This window comes from Bos indicus, chromosome 4 (assembly GCF_029378745.1).
Source record: "Bos indicus isolate NIAB-ARS_2022 breed Sahiwal x Tharparkar chromosome 4, NIAB-ARS_B.indTharparkar_mat_pri_1.0, whole genome shotgun sequence".
NCBI lineage: Eukaryota > Metazoa > Chordata > Mammalia > Artiodactyla > Bovidae > Bos > Bos indicus.
Window position 1 is genome coordinate 105,066,149 of NC_091763.1, and position 18,808 is coordinate 105,084,956.

The 18,808-nt window shown below is 47.4% G+C and overlaps 1 protein-coding gene and 1 non-coding gene across 3 annotated transcripts in view; one reads left to right on the forward strand and one right to left on the reverse strand.

Moving 5' to 3' along the window:
• The window catches only part of TMEM178B (transmembrane protein 178B), a 415,372-nt gene that overhangs the window by 385,696 nt on the left and 10,868 nt on the right, over nucleotides 1-18,808 (forward strand). The window lies entirely within an intron of this gene.
• Nucleotides 3,103-3,175, reverse strand: TRNAE-CUC (transfer RNA glutamic acid (anticodon CUC)). Its single transcript has one exon. It is a non-coding gene; the product is annotated as a tRNA-Glu (tRNA).

Here is an 18,808-nt window from a genome sequence, read left to right on the forward strand (position 1 = left end):
CGCTTTGCTCTTACCAGATCATGTCTCATACCATGTGTCTTGATTTGGGGAAAATACCCTCACCCCATCTATAGGAGCCATCAGAGCATCAAGGATGTCCAAGATGTGGTTGTGAGAGAGGAGAGCCCATTCCCCACTTTGGTGAACCATTGGGATCTGCCCAATGTTCATAATTCATTAAATAAACAACCCCTTAAGTACCTGCTAAATACTTAAGGATAAAACATATGATACTTTGGAGGATAAAAAATAAAACTCCTGCCTGCCTGAGAGTTGCCCACGATCTTAGAGGAGAGTCAGACACCTAGACCAGTTAGTCTGATAAATGAGCCATTTCCCTTTTCAGGACTGACAACTTTACAATGCAAAATATTAAAAACAAGAAAATTCTGTGTCATTTCAACAGTAAGGAGGATGAGGACCTCTTTGATCTACCTATCTACCGTTCTTGGGAAAGGAAGATGCTGGTCACCCAAAATGAAAGTGAAAGTCACTCAGTTGTGTCTGACTCTTTGCAACCCAATGGACTGTAGCCTGCCAGGCTCCTCTTTTCGTTAGGATTCCCCAGGCAAGAATACTGGAGTGGTTAGACATTTCTTCCTCCAGGGGATCTTCCCAACCCAGGGATCAAACCACACTCTCCTGCTTTGCAGGCAGATTCTTTACTGTCTGAGCTACCAGTTCATTATGAGTCAGGTGACAATTTTTAGTTCACAGAGCTTCAAAGGGAGGGGAAGTTCCCATTTGACCTTCAACATCCCACACAGCACCACCCCAAGAGAACAGGTGGAAGAGGCAGTGAGGAAGGGAAGAGCTCACTTGTTGGAGCATCAATGCTGTGTCAGTGGCAGATGCTGTCTAAACATTATTTACCTTTCATCTTTCTGGCAGTCCTTAAGGTTGGCATTACTTCGCTGATTTTGTACATAATGAACTTGACCCAGAGATCCAAGAAACAAGTTTCAGTCAGTCGTCAGTTCAGTTCAGTCACTCAGTTGTGTCCAACTCTGTGACCCCATGAACTGCAGCACGCCAGGCCTCCCTGTTCATCACCAACTCCCGGAGTTCACTCAAACTCATGTCCATCGAGTTGGCAATGCCATCAAGCCATCTCATCCTCTGTGGTCCCCTTCTCCTCCTGCCCCCAATCCCTCCCAGCATCAGAGTCTTTTCCAATGAGTCAACTCTTCGCATGAGGTGGCCAAAGTATTGGAGTTTCAGCCTCAGCATCAGTCCTTCCAATGAACACCCAGGACTGGTCTCCTTTAAGATGGACTGGTTGGATCTCCTTGCAGTCCAAGGGACTTGCAAGAGTCTTCTCCAGTACCACAGTTCAAAAGCATCAATTCTTTGGTGTTCAGCTTTCTTCACAGTCCAACTCTCACATCCATACATGACCACAGGAAAAACCATAGCCTTGACTAGATGGACCTTTGTTGGCAAAGTAATGTCTCTGCTTTTGAATATGCTATTTAGGTTGGTCATAAGTTTCCTTCCAAGGAGATGGCTGCAGTCACCATCTGCAGTGATTTTGGAGCCCGAAAAAATTAAGTCTGACACTGTTTCCACTGTTTCCCCATCTATTTCCCATGAAGTGATGGGGCCAGATGCCATGATCTTCGTTTTCTGAATGTTGAGCTTTAAGCCAACTTTTTCACTCTCCTCTTTCACTTTCATCAACAGGCTTTTTAGTTCCTCTTCAGTTTCTGCCACAAGGGTGACGTCATCTGCATATCTGAGGTTATTGACATTTCTCTCGGCAATCTTGATTCCGGCTTGTGCTTCTTCCAGCCCAGCGTTTCTCATGATGTACTCTGCATAGAAGTTAAATAAGCAGTGTGACAATATACAGCCTTGACATACTCCTTTTCCTGTTTGGAACCAGTCTGTTGTTCCATATAAAGTCATGCAATTAAGTAAATGGTGGAGCCTTAATCTAAGGTCTTCAGATCGATGTCCCCTCTTTCTTCTCTGTTCCTGGAACATGTGGGATAAAAGAAAAGGGTACCAGGCGAGGCCACCTGGGATGAAGAAGGAGGCATAAGAAATGAAGCAGAATGCAGACACAGGCTCACCCACCAGCTTTCACTAGTGTCTGGAGGCCAGAGGGGTCCTCCTCTCCCCCACTTGCAAGGGGCAGGTAGATGTCCCTTTGGGTAGGACAGGAGGAAGATGGGTAGAGAAGACTTTAAGGGCCACCCAAGCAGAGTGATCAGTGGGGACTGTGGGTGCCCAGAGAAAGGGAGCCTTTCTCTCCTGGGGACTCAAGGGCAGCCTCACAGAGAGGCTCAGGATTGAAGCTGCAGGAGGAATTCAGTGAACTTGCCCCTTCAAGGGCTTTTCATGTCCATTTATCAAATGAAACTGCTCCTAGGCTTGGAGTTGGCCACTCTTCAGGAGCAGTCCATCAGGTCTTTATTTATTCATTCCGGTTTAGGATTTCACATGTTATTAATACATTTCCGTTCTTATATATTTCTATGTAACTAAACTCTGTTGTGAATGAAGCCAAAAAAAAAAAAAAAAAAAAATACCTTTCATCGTTTAAAAAAAAAAATGCTTAAGCAGCTTTGTGTCAAGTTAAATGTAAATTTGATATGTTATTTGAACCCATAATTTTGGCCCTGGGGAGGAAGGAATCTGGTAGCTGTGTCCTTTCTACTACAGCCGCCCCCCCAAACCCCCGCCAACAAAACCCAGGAATACCTTAAAGATTCTACCACCCTCATGGGCTACAATTTATTCTAAATAATAAATTAAAATATTCCTCTCCCATTTAGCTCTTAACATTTTCAACTGAAATCACATTTCCCAGAAGCCTCTGCGTCACAGATTCCTAGGGTCTTTGAGTTAGTACAGCCAAGGGTGGTGGGATGGCAATCTCTCTTTATCTCAGCATTCCCATCTAGGCCGGTAAAGTAGGAAACTTCTCTCCTCTCTTTAGAAGTATACCAATTCTACCTTTAAAATATATATATATATGTATATGTATATGTATATATACATATATTTTTTTTTTTTGGCCATGCTGGGTCTTAGTTATGGCACTTGAAATCTTTAGTTGCAGCCTGCAGACTCTTAGTTCTGACATGTGGGATCTAGTTCCCTGACCAGGGATCGAGCCTGGGCCCCCTGCATTGAGAGTGCAGAGTTTTAACCACTGGACCACCAGGGAAACCCCCCCAACTCTACCTGTTAAGGCCCTGCTTCCTGAAGGAGAAGAGGTGACTGACTTCCGAGTGGTGAGGTTGCCAGAGGAGGCTGAGCTCCTGGGCCCAACAGCATCTGGGTTGTCTGCTTTTGCTTGGCCTCTTTAGTGGCCAGCATTCCCAGAATCAAGGCCCACCACCCAGGCCAGCATCAGGAGGCCACATTGGAGGCCTCATTTTCTTTCTTTTTCTGGCCCACCAGTGTGAGTCACTTCTGGGTGAGTGTATCTCTCTGCAGAACCAAACATTCCCTAGGGAAACTATCCTAAAATGTCAGCCTAGTGGGGGGAAGTATTCCTGAGCTTGTTGGTGGCCAGGAGCCAAGCCACAGTCGCCATACTTGCCTTAACAGTAAAAAAGCTGATGTCTTCTGTCCTCTCTACCTTCTTTCTGGGTCTTTCTTCTCATCAAAGTTTGAACTCAGAAAATGAAGAGGGGTGAATAAGGACCAGAACAAGGGGAACTAAAGGGTTGCTAGGTACAGGCCCACTGACAAGCCAGCAGCCCTGTGGGGAGAAGCCTGCTGATGGGCGGGGGTCCAAACGGAGCTCCCCCGGGGCTTCTGACCACCAGGTTACTCTGCCCACTGGGTTTGGTTTCTGGCCTCCTGGGAAGCTACCAAAAGTCTTACTGAAAGAGAGTTGATGTTCTAGATCTTGATTCCTTTCCTTTCTCAACCAAAACATCCTGATCCTCATGGAAAACTCACGTCCCTCTAGAGGAAGTCACCCTTCGACCCAACATAGACCAGAGTGAAGTTATATGTGGACTGTGATTGGTTTTCCTAATTATCTGGAGAAGTCAGCCATGAGATTTTTATTAACTAAGCCGTGAGTCTGAGGGTCACCCAGAACCTCCTTAGGGCCATTTTGATAGTGATAGGCCCTTTTCTCCCAATCTCACCTTCTAGTAGGTAAATCTTACTTAAACACCACCATGTACAGGGTCCTGTTGGGGAAGAGAAGAGCTTCTCTGCTTACACTGCTTACCGTCCAGCTCCAGAGACAATACCCACAATACTAGCTCCACGTGAGACAATACCCACCACACGAAGGAGCTGGACCGAGAGGAAACAAGTGGCAGAAGCGTGGGTTTGAATCCTGGCTCCAGGACGTAGCAGCTGTATCATCTGGGGCAATGTACTTAAGCTCTCTGTGTCTTACTTTCCCTTTCTAAACCTCATAAGGTTTTGCTTTGAGGATTCAAAGAACTACCATTTCTAAAGCTTTTGGAACAATGCCTATCATATTATGTGAAAGTGAAAAGTGAAAGTTGCTCAGCCGTGTCCAACTCTTTGTGAACCACATTGACTGTATGGAATTCTCCAGGCCCGAATACTGGAGTGGGTAGCTGTTCCCTTCTCCAGGGGATCTCCCCAATCCAGGAACCAAACCCAGGTCTCCCACATTGCAGGCAGATTCCTTACCAGCTGAGCCACCAGGGAAGCCCAAGAATACTGGAATAGATAGCCGATCCCTTCTCCAGGGGATCTTCCTGACCCAGGAATTGAACTGGGGTCTTCTGCATTGCAGGTAGATTCTTTACCAGTTGAACTACCAGGGAAGCCCATCATATTATAAATAGTACAAATAAGTGTTTGATTTATATAAAGCTATATATGTGTTCAGTGACCCAGTGATGGGGTGACAGCATGCCCAAGTCACTTGGGTTCAGGTTTTCATCTCAAGCGAGGGCCAAGCCAAGCCGACAGATGTGCCATGCATGTGGAAACAAACCAAACCAGGTGGCAGGCTCTCCTTATCCTCTGGCTACCACTCCAAGCCTCTCTCTTCTTCTACTAATGATCATGGCATTGGCTTGGATCAGATAGGGCAGAAGCCAGAGAGCCAATTTCTTCCAGACACTTAAACAGCTGGGTCCCTATCCTTCTACGTTTTGAATCAAGGCCATTTCGAGCTGAGCCTCATATGCACACTGATGGCGAATAATGACATCTAATGGTTTCATTCACCAGCCCTTCTGTGCATGTCAGGAAGTGAGAACCAGCATCTTCTCTCCAGGTGGCTCATGTCTGACACAGTAAGTGACAGCAAGTCCTAGAACAGAGAGAATGGTACCTTTTTCTCCCAATACCTAGAGTCACAGGATCACTTAATCAGAAGAATCTTACAGGTCTGGTCTACCCCTTGTATTCTGTATTCAAGGAGATCATAGCCAAGAGAGATGAGGTGATTTAATCCACTTCTTGGGAAAGAATGGAACCAGAACCTAGGTTTTCTGATTCTTGATGGAGTTGTCTTTCCATGAAGCTATATCCTGATCACTAGCAGGTCTCCTCCTAGGAAGCTGGTGTGGGCTGACCCTGGGGGACCTCTGGGTGGGCCAGGAGAGTCTCATGATGACCAAGACAGTGACTCAAACATAATGAAAGAGCAGTTTGTACTGGGCTTCATGCTGGCCCAGTGGGTGGGAGGGGGGTGGTGAGGTGGGAGGCGGGTGTGGAGACGAGGCTTTCTCTTGTATCTACTTAGGAAGATGACTGGTAGAGTGACCAGAGAAGTATAGTATCAGAGATGGCCTGCAGGAGGTTTTGTATGCCTTCACGCATTGTCCCCAGCAAGAAACCCAGGGCAAGATTGCCATCTGCTCTAGAGGTTCTCAAAGTTTGCTCTGTGGACCATTGTCCGCCAGAAGGCATTGGCTTAGAAAGAGAAGAGGAAAGAGAAGCAGGAGCAGGAAGATGGCATGTTCTAAGCGGCCTTCCGCTTGGAAGCTCACTATTCACAGCTTGAGAATGTTCCTTTCTGCACAGCTGTGGACGCCACTCTCAGTCTAGTTAAGAAGCCAGCTGGATCCACTGACTCTCAGCTCTGAACCAAGGCCCAGATGGATAGGAAGCTGCAAAGATTTGCATTGAGAAAAAGGCGATGCTGTACTCTTGCTTCATTTGCCCTCTAGAACTCTCTTTCCTGTCCTATTTGGAAAGCTCACAGCTCACCACAGACCACCAGACTCAGATCTTCCCAACTTTTCACTCCTTGAGGTGTGGAATATCCAAGGCCAGTGGGCAAGACTGAAGTGGGCCAGTGGTTGCTTCTCCTGGAGGATGCTGTTTTTTAAGGGGGCCAATGGAAGCCATTGTGATGAATAGTTCTCGAGTGTTTCCACAATCAAATAGTTTGAGGCTGTGCAACAAAATCAGGTATTTGCTCTGTTCCTTGTACCTTGGAACCTTCAGCAGATTATTTAATTTTGAATTACTATATGAATTATATAATTTATGGGATTTGTTCATATGTGATTTGCATAAATATATGTAACCTCACAGCAACTTCAAGAGGTACAGAAGATACAAAAACTGAGACTTGGCTTGAGTCAAGTGCATCTGCCTGAATTTAATCATTGTGATCACAAAACGGCTTCCTTGGCAGAAAGAATGGTGATGATGTTTTAACAAAAGAAAGAAGGGGGCGCTTCCCTGGTGGTCCAGTGGCTAAGACCCTATGCTCCCGGTGCAGGGGGCCTGGGTTCAATCCCTGGTCGGGGAACTAGATCCCACATGGTGCAACTAAGACCTGGCCCAGCCAAATAAATAAATACATTAAAAAAAAAAAAAGAAGAAGAAAGAAGGAAAAGTGTTCTGTGTAGACTAAAAACAGTAAGAATATAGCTCTCTCAGTCCCCTAGGCAATAGGTGTTTAATAAATGAATTTTATAATTTAGTAAATGGGATAGCTATAAATGCTGCCTTTGCATTCCAGAGAAACCAGAGCATCTATAGCACTCATAAAGGTTCCCACCTCATGCCACCTAGCGATTTCCAACCCTTCTCTGAGGGCTGCTTCCTTTTACCCCTCCTGGTTGAGCACAAGCTTCGTTGCAAACCCACCAATGTCAGGATGTAACCCCTGGTAGATGCTGAAACTGCTCTGAGCCCCAAGATAAGTTCTCTTACCAAGATAGGTCTCAAGACTGTATTCTGAGATCTTCCAGATCCCATGGTTTGAGTTCTGACACAGCACACAGAACTAAGGGTCATAAGTGAGCACTTTGTCTGGTCTCTGCTGAGAATAAGTGCTTCCTGGTTTGGCACTTGCCCTTCGACGGGGCTGGGAGAGAATGGAGCAGGTGATGGAGATGAAAAGCAGTGAGCACAATTTTTCTTGTCCTCCAGAACAATTTTTCTTCGCCCTCACTTAAAGCTTTCCCTCTCTAATATTATACCTTACCTATAGAAAGCAATTTTAACTTCTCTAAGCTTTTCCACATTTATTATTATGGCTCTGCAAAATAATCCTGCAGAGAGTGTATTATTCTGATGCTGAATTTCTATAGAAACAAAAATGCTTCTTGAAATCCAAGGTACCCATTGAAACACAAGGTAGGTAGGCATGGACATGTGTGGGCATGCACACACACACACACACACACACACACACACACACACTTCACCAGCCACAAAATGATTTAGGAGAAAGGAGAGTGGGAGGGCCAGCCATGGTATCTCTTTTATTCCCTTCTCTTTCCAAGTCCATATTTTCATTTAAAAGTCCCATAGCTGTTTCCTCCAGTGATATGGATTTACTGCACAGGGCTGTGTGTAGTACAAAAGGAGACGCTGCCATGCCAGCTCTGGAGGAAGTTACAGTGTAGCTGAACAGAAACCAAAACAGGGAACAAGAGAAGGTTCCTATAGCTAATTTTCAGATTGCCTATTCCAGACTGAAAATGTTTTCAGTTCAGTTCAGTCGCTCAGTCATGTCCGACTCTTTGCGACCCCATGAATTGCAGCACGCCAGGCCTCCCTATCCATCACCAACTACCAGAGTTCACTCAAACTCACGTCCATTGAGTCGGTGATGCCATCCAGCCATCTCATCCTCTGTCGTCCCCTTTTCCTCCTGCCCCCAATCACTCCCAGCATCAGTCTTTTCCAATGAGTCAACTCTTCGCATGAGGTGGCCAAAGTACTGGAGTTTCAGCTTTAGCATCATTCCTTCCAAAGAAATCCCAGGGCTGATCTCCTTCAGAATGGACTGGTTGGATCTTCTTGCAGTCCAAGGGACTCTCAAGAGTCTTCTCCAACACCACAGTTCAAAAGCATCAATTCTTCGGCACTCAGCTTTCTTCACAGTCCAACTCTCACATCCATACGTGCCCACTGGAAAAACCATAGCCTTGACTAGACAGACCTTTGTTGGCAAAGTAATATCTCTGCTTTTCAATATGCTATCTAGGTTGGTCATAACTTTCCTTCCAAGGAGTAAGCGTCTTTTAATTTCATGGCTGCAGTCACCATCTGCAGTGATTTTGGAGCCCCCAAAAATAAAGTCTGACACTGTTTCCACTGTTTCCCCATCTATTTCCTATGAAGTGATGGGACCAGATGCCATGATCTTCATTTTCTGTATGTTGAGCTTTAAGCCAACTTTTTCCACTCTCCTCTCGTTTTAAGGAGTTTGAAACAAATGAGGACTGTCTCATGCCAGGCATACTCAGAGAAGACTTCTTGGGAGATTGGGGACTTAGATTGGGCCATGAAGGAAAAGGGCCAGGACAGCTGCTAGGACTCTGTGCAGACTGGTCAGAGCGTGGAAATGGCTGAGTCCAGTCTAGGAGACAGGACAGTGGTGCTCTGACCTTAGTTCCCATCCTGACATTTGAACCCACTGACGCTCTCTTCCCAAGAAAGAAAAGGCTCTGTCTTAGGTGTAGAGGTCACCAGTGAACTTGTGATCAAATCTAACATACACCCAGAAGAATAAGTGTTTTGATGGGATTGAGTGGGAGTAAATATCAACGCCTAGATGAGGGAGATGAGATGGAGAAGAATCCACCTGATGCCCAGCAGCTGTCATTTTGCATGGCTGGGTTTAGACACCTGTTTCAGCTACCAGGTGGCCATCAAGCCTGGTCAGTAAGTAAGTGTTAGTCACTCATTCATGCCCAACTCTTTGTGACCCCATGGACTACAGCCCACCAGGCTCCTCTGTCCATGAGATTTTCCAGGCAAGGATACTGGAGTGGGTTGCCATTTCCTTCTCCAGGGGATCTCCCCGACCCAGGGATTGAACCCGGGTCTCCTGTGCTGCAGGCAGATTCTTTACCGACTGAGCTACAAGGGAAGCCCAAGTCTGGTAACATAGCCTTATTTTATTGTGTATAGTAGATGTTCTGTTAATAAGCCAATTATTATATATTCACCTGTTGTATCAGAGACAGAGGAGCCTGGTGGGCTAGAGTCCACAGGGTCGCAAAGGGTCAGACATGATTGACACGATTTAGCAGGCATGTTGTATCAGATCACACATGCTGCCAAAACAAAAAAACCACACACTGGGTAGCTTAAACAAGAGAAATTCATTTTCACACAATTCTGGAAGCTGGAAGTCCAAGATCAAGGTCTCTGAGGCCTCCCTCCTAGCCCTGCGGACGGCCTCCCTCTTGCCGCTCTTCCAGTGGTGTTCGCTTTGTGCACGTGGCTGTCTCGTGTCTCTTGGTATGTTCTAATTTCTTCTTACAAAGACTCCAGTCACACTGGCTTACACCTGGTGCTGGCGCTCAGTCGCGTCCAACTCTTTTGACCCCATGGACTGGGATTTCCCAGGTGAGAAGACTGGAGTGGGTTGCCATTTCCTTCTCTAGGTCAGCTTCCCGACCCAGAGATCAAACCCCTGTCTCCTGCAGCTCCTGCACGGGCAGGAGGATTCTTTACTACTAGCGCTGCCTGGGAAGCCCCACATTGGCTTACCACCCACCCTAGGAGCCTCATTTTAACTTAATTAGCTCTTCAACAGCCCTGTCTCCAAATACAGTCACATTCTGAAATATTGCAGGATTAAGCCTTCAATAATTTAAGAGGGCACAATTCAGTCCATGACTCCTGTGTTTCCAGATTTGGTGGCCACCCTGGAGATACAGAAAAACCAAGCGATGAAGCTCCAAGTCATATTATAGGAATGTGGACGCTTTTCTTTATAGCCAATGGCAACCCAGCTGAACCAGCCAGTCCCTTTAGTCCCTTGAGTTGGGGATGTGGCATGACTGTGGCACCATCATGCCCCAACGGAGACCAGCCTTGCAGCGTACAGACACAGCCTCGGGGATCCAGATGCTGCTTGCCCCGGGGGTGTGGTGGCATTCACTCAGCGACTCTGCCCAGAGCAACTGCAGGGTGTGGAGAAGGATGGATGGTTCTGTCCTAACTCAGGGCCCCATCCCCTGTAGCGTGTTTTCCCTCGGAGCCTGTCACCACCCCCTGCCTCATCCCAATGAACCCCGAAGGCACCTTGGCTGTAAAGCCCCATGTGACCTGCCTGCTGGCTGATGCTGACGCAATGGTATATAATTCAGCAGTGATTTATATTCCATGCAGGTCTGAGCAAAGCTATAAAGCACTCTCGAGAGCCAAATGCTGCTGAGGCATTTCATCTAAGCAGAGGAAGGGTGTGTGTACATCAGCTTCCCGGGATGCAGAGCACTGTGAGAGGAGGAGGGAACCTTCTTCTGTTTGCTGATATGCTTCTTTACGGATTTCCAGATCAGAGAGGGGCGGAAGGGGGAGGGTCTTAGAGAGGACTTGGGCTGCTCCCAGACCTCCCTGACACATACGCCCACAAGGGCACATCGGCACAGACTGGGGTCAGGACAGAGGTGCTCTGAGTGCCATAGCAACAAGGCGCCCCGCGGGGGTGAGGGATACACGTCACTCCTTACTCCCAAGAGCAGAAAATGTCACCCAGATGGATTTCTGGCCCTGGAAAGCTGCAGAAATTCTACTCCAGTGAAGTTTTGGGTGCAACTTGGTCACAGAAGGAATAGCTATTTGGGAAAAATGCCTGTGCACACAGTATGAGACCACCCTGCATTCCTGCGAGAACCTTCGCCAGGCCCTCAGTTTCCTAGGCGATGGCTTCTTGAATTAGTAAGAGCACTTCCACCGCCTGGCCCGAGGCTGCAATTTCAATGCTATTTCTCCACAGGGTCCCTGGCTGTGGGGTTCCTGCTGAGGCTTCTCTGACAATCCCTGAAGGGAGTGTTCTCCTCTCTCCTCCTGTGGATGCTAAAGCAGCAGTCGCACAGGAGGCCGCATCCCACCCACCTCACATACCTGCAGCCACTGCTCTGAAGTGGCCTGAGCAGGGGTTGATGCCAGAACTCTGAATATCAGCTTAAAAATGCCCTAGTAATCAGCCTTCCAGGTGGTACTGGGTTCAAACCATTTGGGGGCTGCAGAATAAGTGCTCCCTGGTGACATTTCACAGTTGCAAGAGAATTAACTGCCTCAAAACAATGATCTCCCAGTCTGGCATTTCTTAACATGGCAACCCATCCAAAGATCCAAGTTTCTGTGCTTCAGACATTAGGTTTTCTGTACCTTACAAGTGAGGAGTCCCAGGTGGCGCTAGTGGTAAAGAACCCGCTTGCCAATGTAGGAGACTTGAGAGACACATGTTCAATCCCTGGGTTAGGATGATCCCCTGGAGGAGGGCATGGCAATCCACCCCAGTATTCTTGCCTAGAGAATTCCATGGACAGAGGAGCCTGGTGGGCTACAGTCCATAGGGTCCCAAAGAATTGGGCATGACTGAAACAACTTGTCACACACATGCAACTTACAAGCGAGGATTCATTTTTGTAGTCAGTGAAGTGTCACCAATGAGTTCTAGGGTGCGGGGCAGGAGGGAACCTGTAGGAACGGTGGCCAGTGTGTCCCACTTAGCCCAGGTCTTTCTCATTTTAGGACCAGAACTCACACTTCCCAGGGACACACCCTCTACCCAACAACTCCCAGACAAGCTGGGATGGTTTATCACCCTGCTAAGGAAGAAGGACTTGGAAAGAAAAAAAGTCAGAAACTTAAAGATTATGGAGGAAGTGCTGGGAATCTGTGTGTAGCCAAGCAAGTACCTGGAATAAATATGTCCACTGGGGATTAGGACACATTGCATAATGTGTGATACCACAGACTATCATATAATCCTATGACTCAATCATGTTCTGGTGGTGGTTCAAGTCAGAGGAGTGGGTGAAGCGGCCAGAAAGGATTCGAGGTCCAAGGAGAACTGGGGGAACCCCACGCCTGAGATGACAAAGGAGGAAATAGAGTGGGACCTAGAGGGAGAGGGGACCAAGCTTGGATCGAGGGACAGCTTGGAAACACAGAGAAGAGACAGCCTAGCAGGAAGAATTTGTCAAACAGCCAGGAAACTAAAAGTAGGGAGAAAGCTAGAAATCTGGTATCTGGAGACCAGAGAGCCATTAATTAGAGATGGCTGCACAGTGAAGGGGGTGGTGAGAAAGCTGTACTTGGTGTTGAAACAAGGAGTCGGCCGTCTGGACATGAAAGCTGTTTTCTCTGTCTCACCCTCACTAAGCCTTAGCTGTGTCCAGAGTGGTGATGCTAGGGGGACTGGAGGCGCAATGCAGTGATCCCACCCTCTCCCCTTCCAGCCAGGTGCTGGCGGGACAGGCAGACAAGTGTGACTGGGGCCGGGCCATAGGTTGCCAGGTGATATCGTTGGTGTGATTCCTGACCGTGCTCCAGGTGGGGCTGGTCATCCAGGGAAGCAGATACTGTGTGTGAATCAAGAGCAAGCATTTATGTTTACAGAGGTCACCGTTACACACCTTGGTCCTGCCTTCCTGCTCGCAGGTGGAGTTTGCAAGGAGGGACTCTAGAGGGGTCTGGAGGACCCATCTGTGTCAGCGAGTCTTGTTAGCACCAACTCCCAGGCTGTGGAAATCTGGGGTGGTGGTGTTCTCATCTAACTGGGCTCTGAGTCCAAATGAGTGAGAGTCTTGCTGCCGAAAGGGTAATTAGATTTCATTTCTTCTTCCGACTAGCTGCAACTGACCAGTTAGGGTCGGCTGCATGGAGGGCACGGCTGAGTAGGAGTCTGAGGCCCCTTCCAGGACCAGCAGGAATGAGGGTTGAGATTGATTAGCTATTTCTGCCAAAAGCATGGACTTGAAACTAATAGAAGGGACATTGAACTTTGCTGTCCAAAGCACAGCTCCTAAAATGACAGACCTTACGGGCCCCTTGTGAATGGACAAGGCTAGTGCTTTTCAAAAATGTTTAGATCAAATTGAAACTTCACATGGAAACAGATCAGAGCAGGGCTTGTCCTGGCCTAAGGGAGGAGAGAAGGCTGGGAGTCTCTTTTACTCCTCTTGCTTCCCAGGGGCAGCTCCAGAGGCACCACCATGGCACATGGTTTGAAAATCCCTGGAGGAGGGACTGCTTTAGGAGAGGGCCAGAGAGGGTCTCTCTGAGAGGATGGAACTGGAGTTGAGACCCCAGAAGATCTCAAGAAGAAGGCCATTTAAGTGAGAGAACAGCAAGTGCAAAGGCCCTGGGGTGACGATAGGCTTCGTCCGTTTGAGTCACAGAATGTTCTCTTGTGTGACTGGCGTACTGGGAGTCTGGGGGATCAAGCTGAGAGATGAGGTCAAGTAGGTAGGAAGCATCCACCCTAGTGAGGCCATACAGGCAGGGTAAAGAGGTGGGCTTTAAATTTTTTAACATATGGCTGGAAGAAGAAGGTGAGGCATCACTGATCTGCTACAGAGGTTCTGTGGGAAGTGATGAAAGGCTGGCAGGGAGGACAGCAATGAGCATTTCAGAAGTCAGAGGCATGGTGGGAATGGGGTGCAGACATGCCTTCTCAACTCGGGCTTAGAGACCAGGACCCTGGGGTGCTGGGACTGAAGAAGGATGCTCTCTAGGCCAGGTGAGGACCCCCTTCTGTTTACTGCCTGCAGACACCCTGCTCCTTCTTCAAGACCCTGCTTCCTCTGGGAAACCTTTCCTGGCCCAGCATAGTTGTCTCTTACCATTTACTTCTGGGTATTAGTCCTTCTTTTCCTAAAGATAACTCGATATAGGAGGGACCTTCTAGCTATCTGCTCCAGCTCCCTGATTTACCGATGAGGGTACCAACTGTTCTGAGCAGATGCTAAACTCAGGCCCTTTAATCCCCCGTCTGGCACTATTTCCACTTCATCCTCAGCTTTTCATTTACGTCTGTCTCCTATCCCCAACGAGATTATAAGATTTTTTTTCATCTTTTTATTTTAGATTTAATTAAAAATTCTCAAGAACAGCGATCCTGTCTTATTCTCCCTTTTATCCCTCTAACATCTAGCATAATGCTTGGTACAAACAGAGAAGTTCAACAGATGTTTGCTGATCGGCTGTCGGGCACGCTGTGGGGCCCGCAGCCACAGGAATGTTCCCCTCCTTCCGCCCCATCGCAGCTAACCTGCCTTCCCCAGGCTTGACGTCCCTTAGATCTGGCAGCTGCATTTCTGCTGTCCCTCCTTGCCTGGCCAGTGTCGCAGCCAGCTCTGGGCACACAGTGGAGCCTTGCTCCCAAGGGAAGGGCTCGGCTAGTTCTTTTCACTTAATTGGTAACTGTGACTATAATTAGTCTTAAAGTCTGATTGGAATTAGGCTCAAACCCCAAGACATGGGGGAAATAATTGAGAAGATGTGACCACGCATTAGAACGTTTGCCTTTCTTGGATCCTCACTAATCAGTCAGGAAGTGCTCCCAAGAAATAAGATAACCCAGGCTGGAGCCCACTCCTTGCATGAGAGGAAGGTTTCATTACTTACCCAAAGCACCACTGTATTTGGGTGAATGGAAAGAGGCTGTGATCCCCAGTACTGTAATATCTGTGTGTGTGTGTGTGTGTGTGTGTGTGTGTGTGTGTGTGTGAGTTGCTCAGTCATGTCCAACTCTTTGCAACCCCATGGACTGTAGCCTGCCAAGCTCCTCTGTCCATGGGATTCTCCAGGCAAGAATACTGGCGTGGGTTGCCATTCTCTTCTCCAGGGGATCTTGCCCACCCAATGATCAAACCTGGGTCTCCTGCATTGCAGGCAGATTCTTTACCTTCTGAGCCACCAGGGAAGCACTCACCCTTTATTTGAGGTGTGTTTTCTAGCAGAGATATTTAGAATCTCTGTGAGTTCCCCAGAGAACCCCAGGGAGTTGGTGGTGGTGGCGGTGGGGGTTGGAAGTTCTGTACCCCACCCTCCCCAGCTGGTCGCAGGTCCACAGGTCTGAGAGTTGGACTCATCACCTTAGGACACTGAGTCTGACAGGTCCTTGCCCATCTGGGCCTGTTAGCCCACAGACACTCTGGGACTCCATCAAAGTACATTGTTATCTCAGCTATCAGAATAGCAGTGGCAACATGTCCTGCATTCAGTCCATCAACCGAGGACCCACCAGGTGCCTACATAGGTGTATTTCCAGTTACTAATGCACATTTTTCCAAACTTGAATTTAGAAGTGCAGACCCACATAAAAATATAAATTCTCACCCATGTCTGTGGAGGCTGACAGATCCTTCCCCACCTCTTCCCATTTTGTCACACAGGACTTCTCCACAGCTTGCACAGATGACCTGCATAATGGACCATCTTGAGTGAGAGCCCGCAGAGTTTTTTCCCACGTATGGTAACATTGACAAAAGCTAACAAACCACAGAAATTTTTAAAGGTTGCCAAGTCACAGAACAACTGACATAACGTGAAGGCAGGAAGATACCCCGACTAATCCTATTAACATAACAATAAGATGTATGTTAATGGCACTCCACTCCAGTACTCTTGCCTGGAAAATCCCATGGACAGAGGAGCCTGGTAGGCTCAAGTCCATGGGGTCGCTAAGAGTCGGGCACGACTAAGCGACTTCACTTTCACTTTTCACTTTCATGCATTGGAGAAGGCAATGGCAACCCACTCCAGTACTCTTGCCTGGAGAATCCCAGGGATGGGGGAGCCTGGTGGGCTGCCGTCTATGGGGTTGCACAGAGTCGGACACGACTGAAGCAACTTAGCAGCAGCAGTAGGTCTATGTGCTAATTAAGTCATCAGGTCTTGATTTATCAACCACATTCTTTCTGTCCTGTCCACTCTGCTTGCAGTTCTTGTTGTTAAGTTGCTAGGTCATGTCTGTCTCTTTGCGACCCTATGGACTGCAGCACGCCAGACTCCTCTGTTCTCCTATATCTCCTGGAGCTTGCTCTAACTCATGTCCATTGAGTTGGTGATGCCATCCAACCATCTCATCCTCTGTCGTCCCCTTCTCCTCCTGCCTTCAATCTTTCCCAGCATCAGAGTCTTTTCGAATGAGTTGGCTCTTCACATGAGGTGACCAAAGTTTTGGAGCTTCAGCATTGGTCCTTCCAATGAATATTCAGGGATAATTTCCTTAGGATTGACTGGTTGGATCTCCCTGCAGTCCAAGGGACTCTCAAGAGTGTTTTCCAGCACCACAATTCAAAAGCATCAGTTCTTCAGTGCTCAGCTTTCTTTATGGTCCAATTCTCACATCTGTACATGACTACTGGAAAAACCATAGCTTTGACTAGACAGACCTTTGTTGGCAAAGTAATGTCTCTGCTTTTTAATATGCTGTCTAGGTTTGTCATAGCTTTTCTTCCAAGGAGTAAGCATCTTTTAATTTCATGTCTGTGGTTACAATCTGCAGTGATTTTGGAGCCCAAGAAAACAAAATCTGCCGTAGTTTCCACTTTTCCCCAATGTATTTGCCATGAAGTAATGGAACTGGATGCCATGGTCTTAACTTTTTGAATGTTGAGTTTTAAGCCAGCTGTTTCCTTTCACCTTCATCAAGAGACTCTTTAGTTCCTCTTTGCCTTCTGCCATTAGAGTGGTATCATCTGCAAATCTGAGGTTGTTGATATTTCTCCCAGCAATCTTGATTCCAGCTTGTGATTCATCCAGCCCAGCATTTTGAATGATGTATATAAGTTATATAACCAGGGTGACAATATATAGCCTCAACATACTCCTTTCCCAATTTTGAACCAGTCCATTGTTCCATGTCCAGTTCTAACTATTGCTTCTTGATCTGCATGCAGGTTTCTCAGGAGGCAGGTAAGGTGGTCTGGTATTCCCATCTCTGCTTGCAGAACATGCTTAAAATAGTGTCCCTCAAGTTTTATCAGCTACTGGCAACTTGTGAAGATCATAAGGTCAAGATCGATTTTCTTGAGGTCCACCTTCTCTCCCAGAACAGATCACTGGACTTAATCAGGAGGACTGTGCCCCATTTGATGAGAAGAAATGTCTCCCTTTTGTAAAGTATCCTGTGTAGGTACAGTTTATAGAGAGCTCTTGGGTGACTTCAGTCACATCCAGAGCTTTGATTTACAAGATGTTGACTCAGTCCACATCTCTAGCTCAGAAATTTCTACCAGGCTCCAAACCTGTGGTCCCAAGTGCCTCAACATCCCAAGGGCAGCTCAGATTTGAACTCAGCATACACATACACACATACACACATGCATGCAGTCTCTTTCTCTCCCCTATTTCCTTTCCTAAATCTAAATTTTAGTAAACAATATCATGCACACCAGGTTTCTAAACCAGAAATTGAACACGTACTTGAGGCCCAAGTATCCAAGAATTTGGATTCTTGAAAACTGGTGTCAAAATGGAGCATTCTTCAGCTCTGGCTCTCCCAGCCCATTGCTGTCTCCTTTCCTTACCCTCTCTGCTTCTTCCCTCACCTGGATCCATGTCTCAAGGTTATACACAGAACCTCTGCCCTCACACAGGGTCTCACTAGGCTGATCAACAGAAATCACCTGAGGAACTTTTGGAAAGGAAAGCGCCCCATCCTGTCCCCCAAGATTCTGATTCAGAAGTTCTGGGGTGAGATGTAATCCACCCTGGGCACCCACTTAGAATTCTGTCTGAACCCCAGAGCAAAGCAGGAGGGACCCTGGGTGCTTTGTAACCCCCCAAGTTTGGGACCACTGTTCTCCCAAGGAGTGATGGTACCGTATGTGTTTGTACACAACGGCTGTCGCTATGCACACAAACACATACGCCTACATGCTTCCCACACACACAGTTTCATTTACGCCAAGTCCCCCCTTTCCTTTCAGCTGCCTCTACCAACCGTCATTCACTAAACAGTCACTCATCCTGCCGTGCGCCTTCCTCCTCTCTCCTCTTGACACAGCAGGGTCCTCCCTGGACTCCCTGCCTCTACACTGCCCGCTGCTCTGCTCCTGACTTAGTGACCTTTGGAAACGTAGACCACTGCCAGTGAAGTGCTTGGGCCCCTGCAGTTCTATCAGCTCCACCCAGCCTTCCCAAACGCTGCGTATTTCTTCAGGCTGTTACTGTCCCGTCTGCCATGACAGAGCAAACAAGACACAGGGAATATCAAGAAAAGCTCTTAAACTCATTTTTGGCACATCACATCTCTGTTGGCTAAAAGTGGGCTTAGGATCCTATTTGATAACATTCTGTCTCTTGTAGCAGCCTTCTCGCTGGAGGTTAATATGAGCAATGGTTTTCTTTGTTTTTGTTTTTCTTGAGTTTTTTGGGTTTGTTAGTTTTGTCTCCTATTTGCCTGTGTCGAGTCTCAGTTGCGGCATATGGGATCTTTGGTTGGGGCCTGTGGATTCTAGTTCCCTGACCAGGGATTGAATTGCAGGCCCCCTGCTTTGGGAGTGTGGGGTCTTGGCCACTGGATCACAAGGAAAGTTCCTAAGCAATGTTTTTTTTTCTTTGTTTTAAGGAGCATCATAAAATAAGTTTGTGAAATACCTCATAAGACTAAGTTGGACAGGTTAACTTCCTT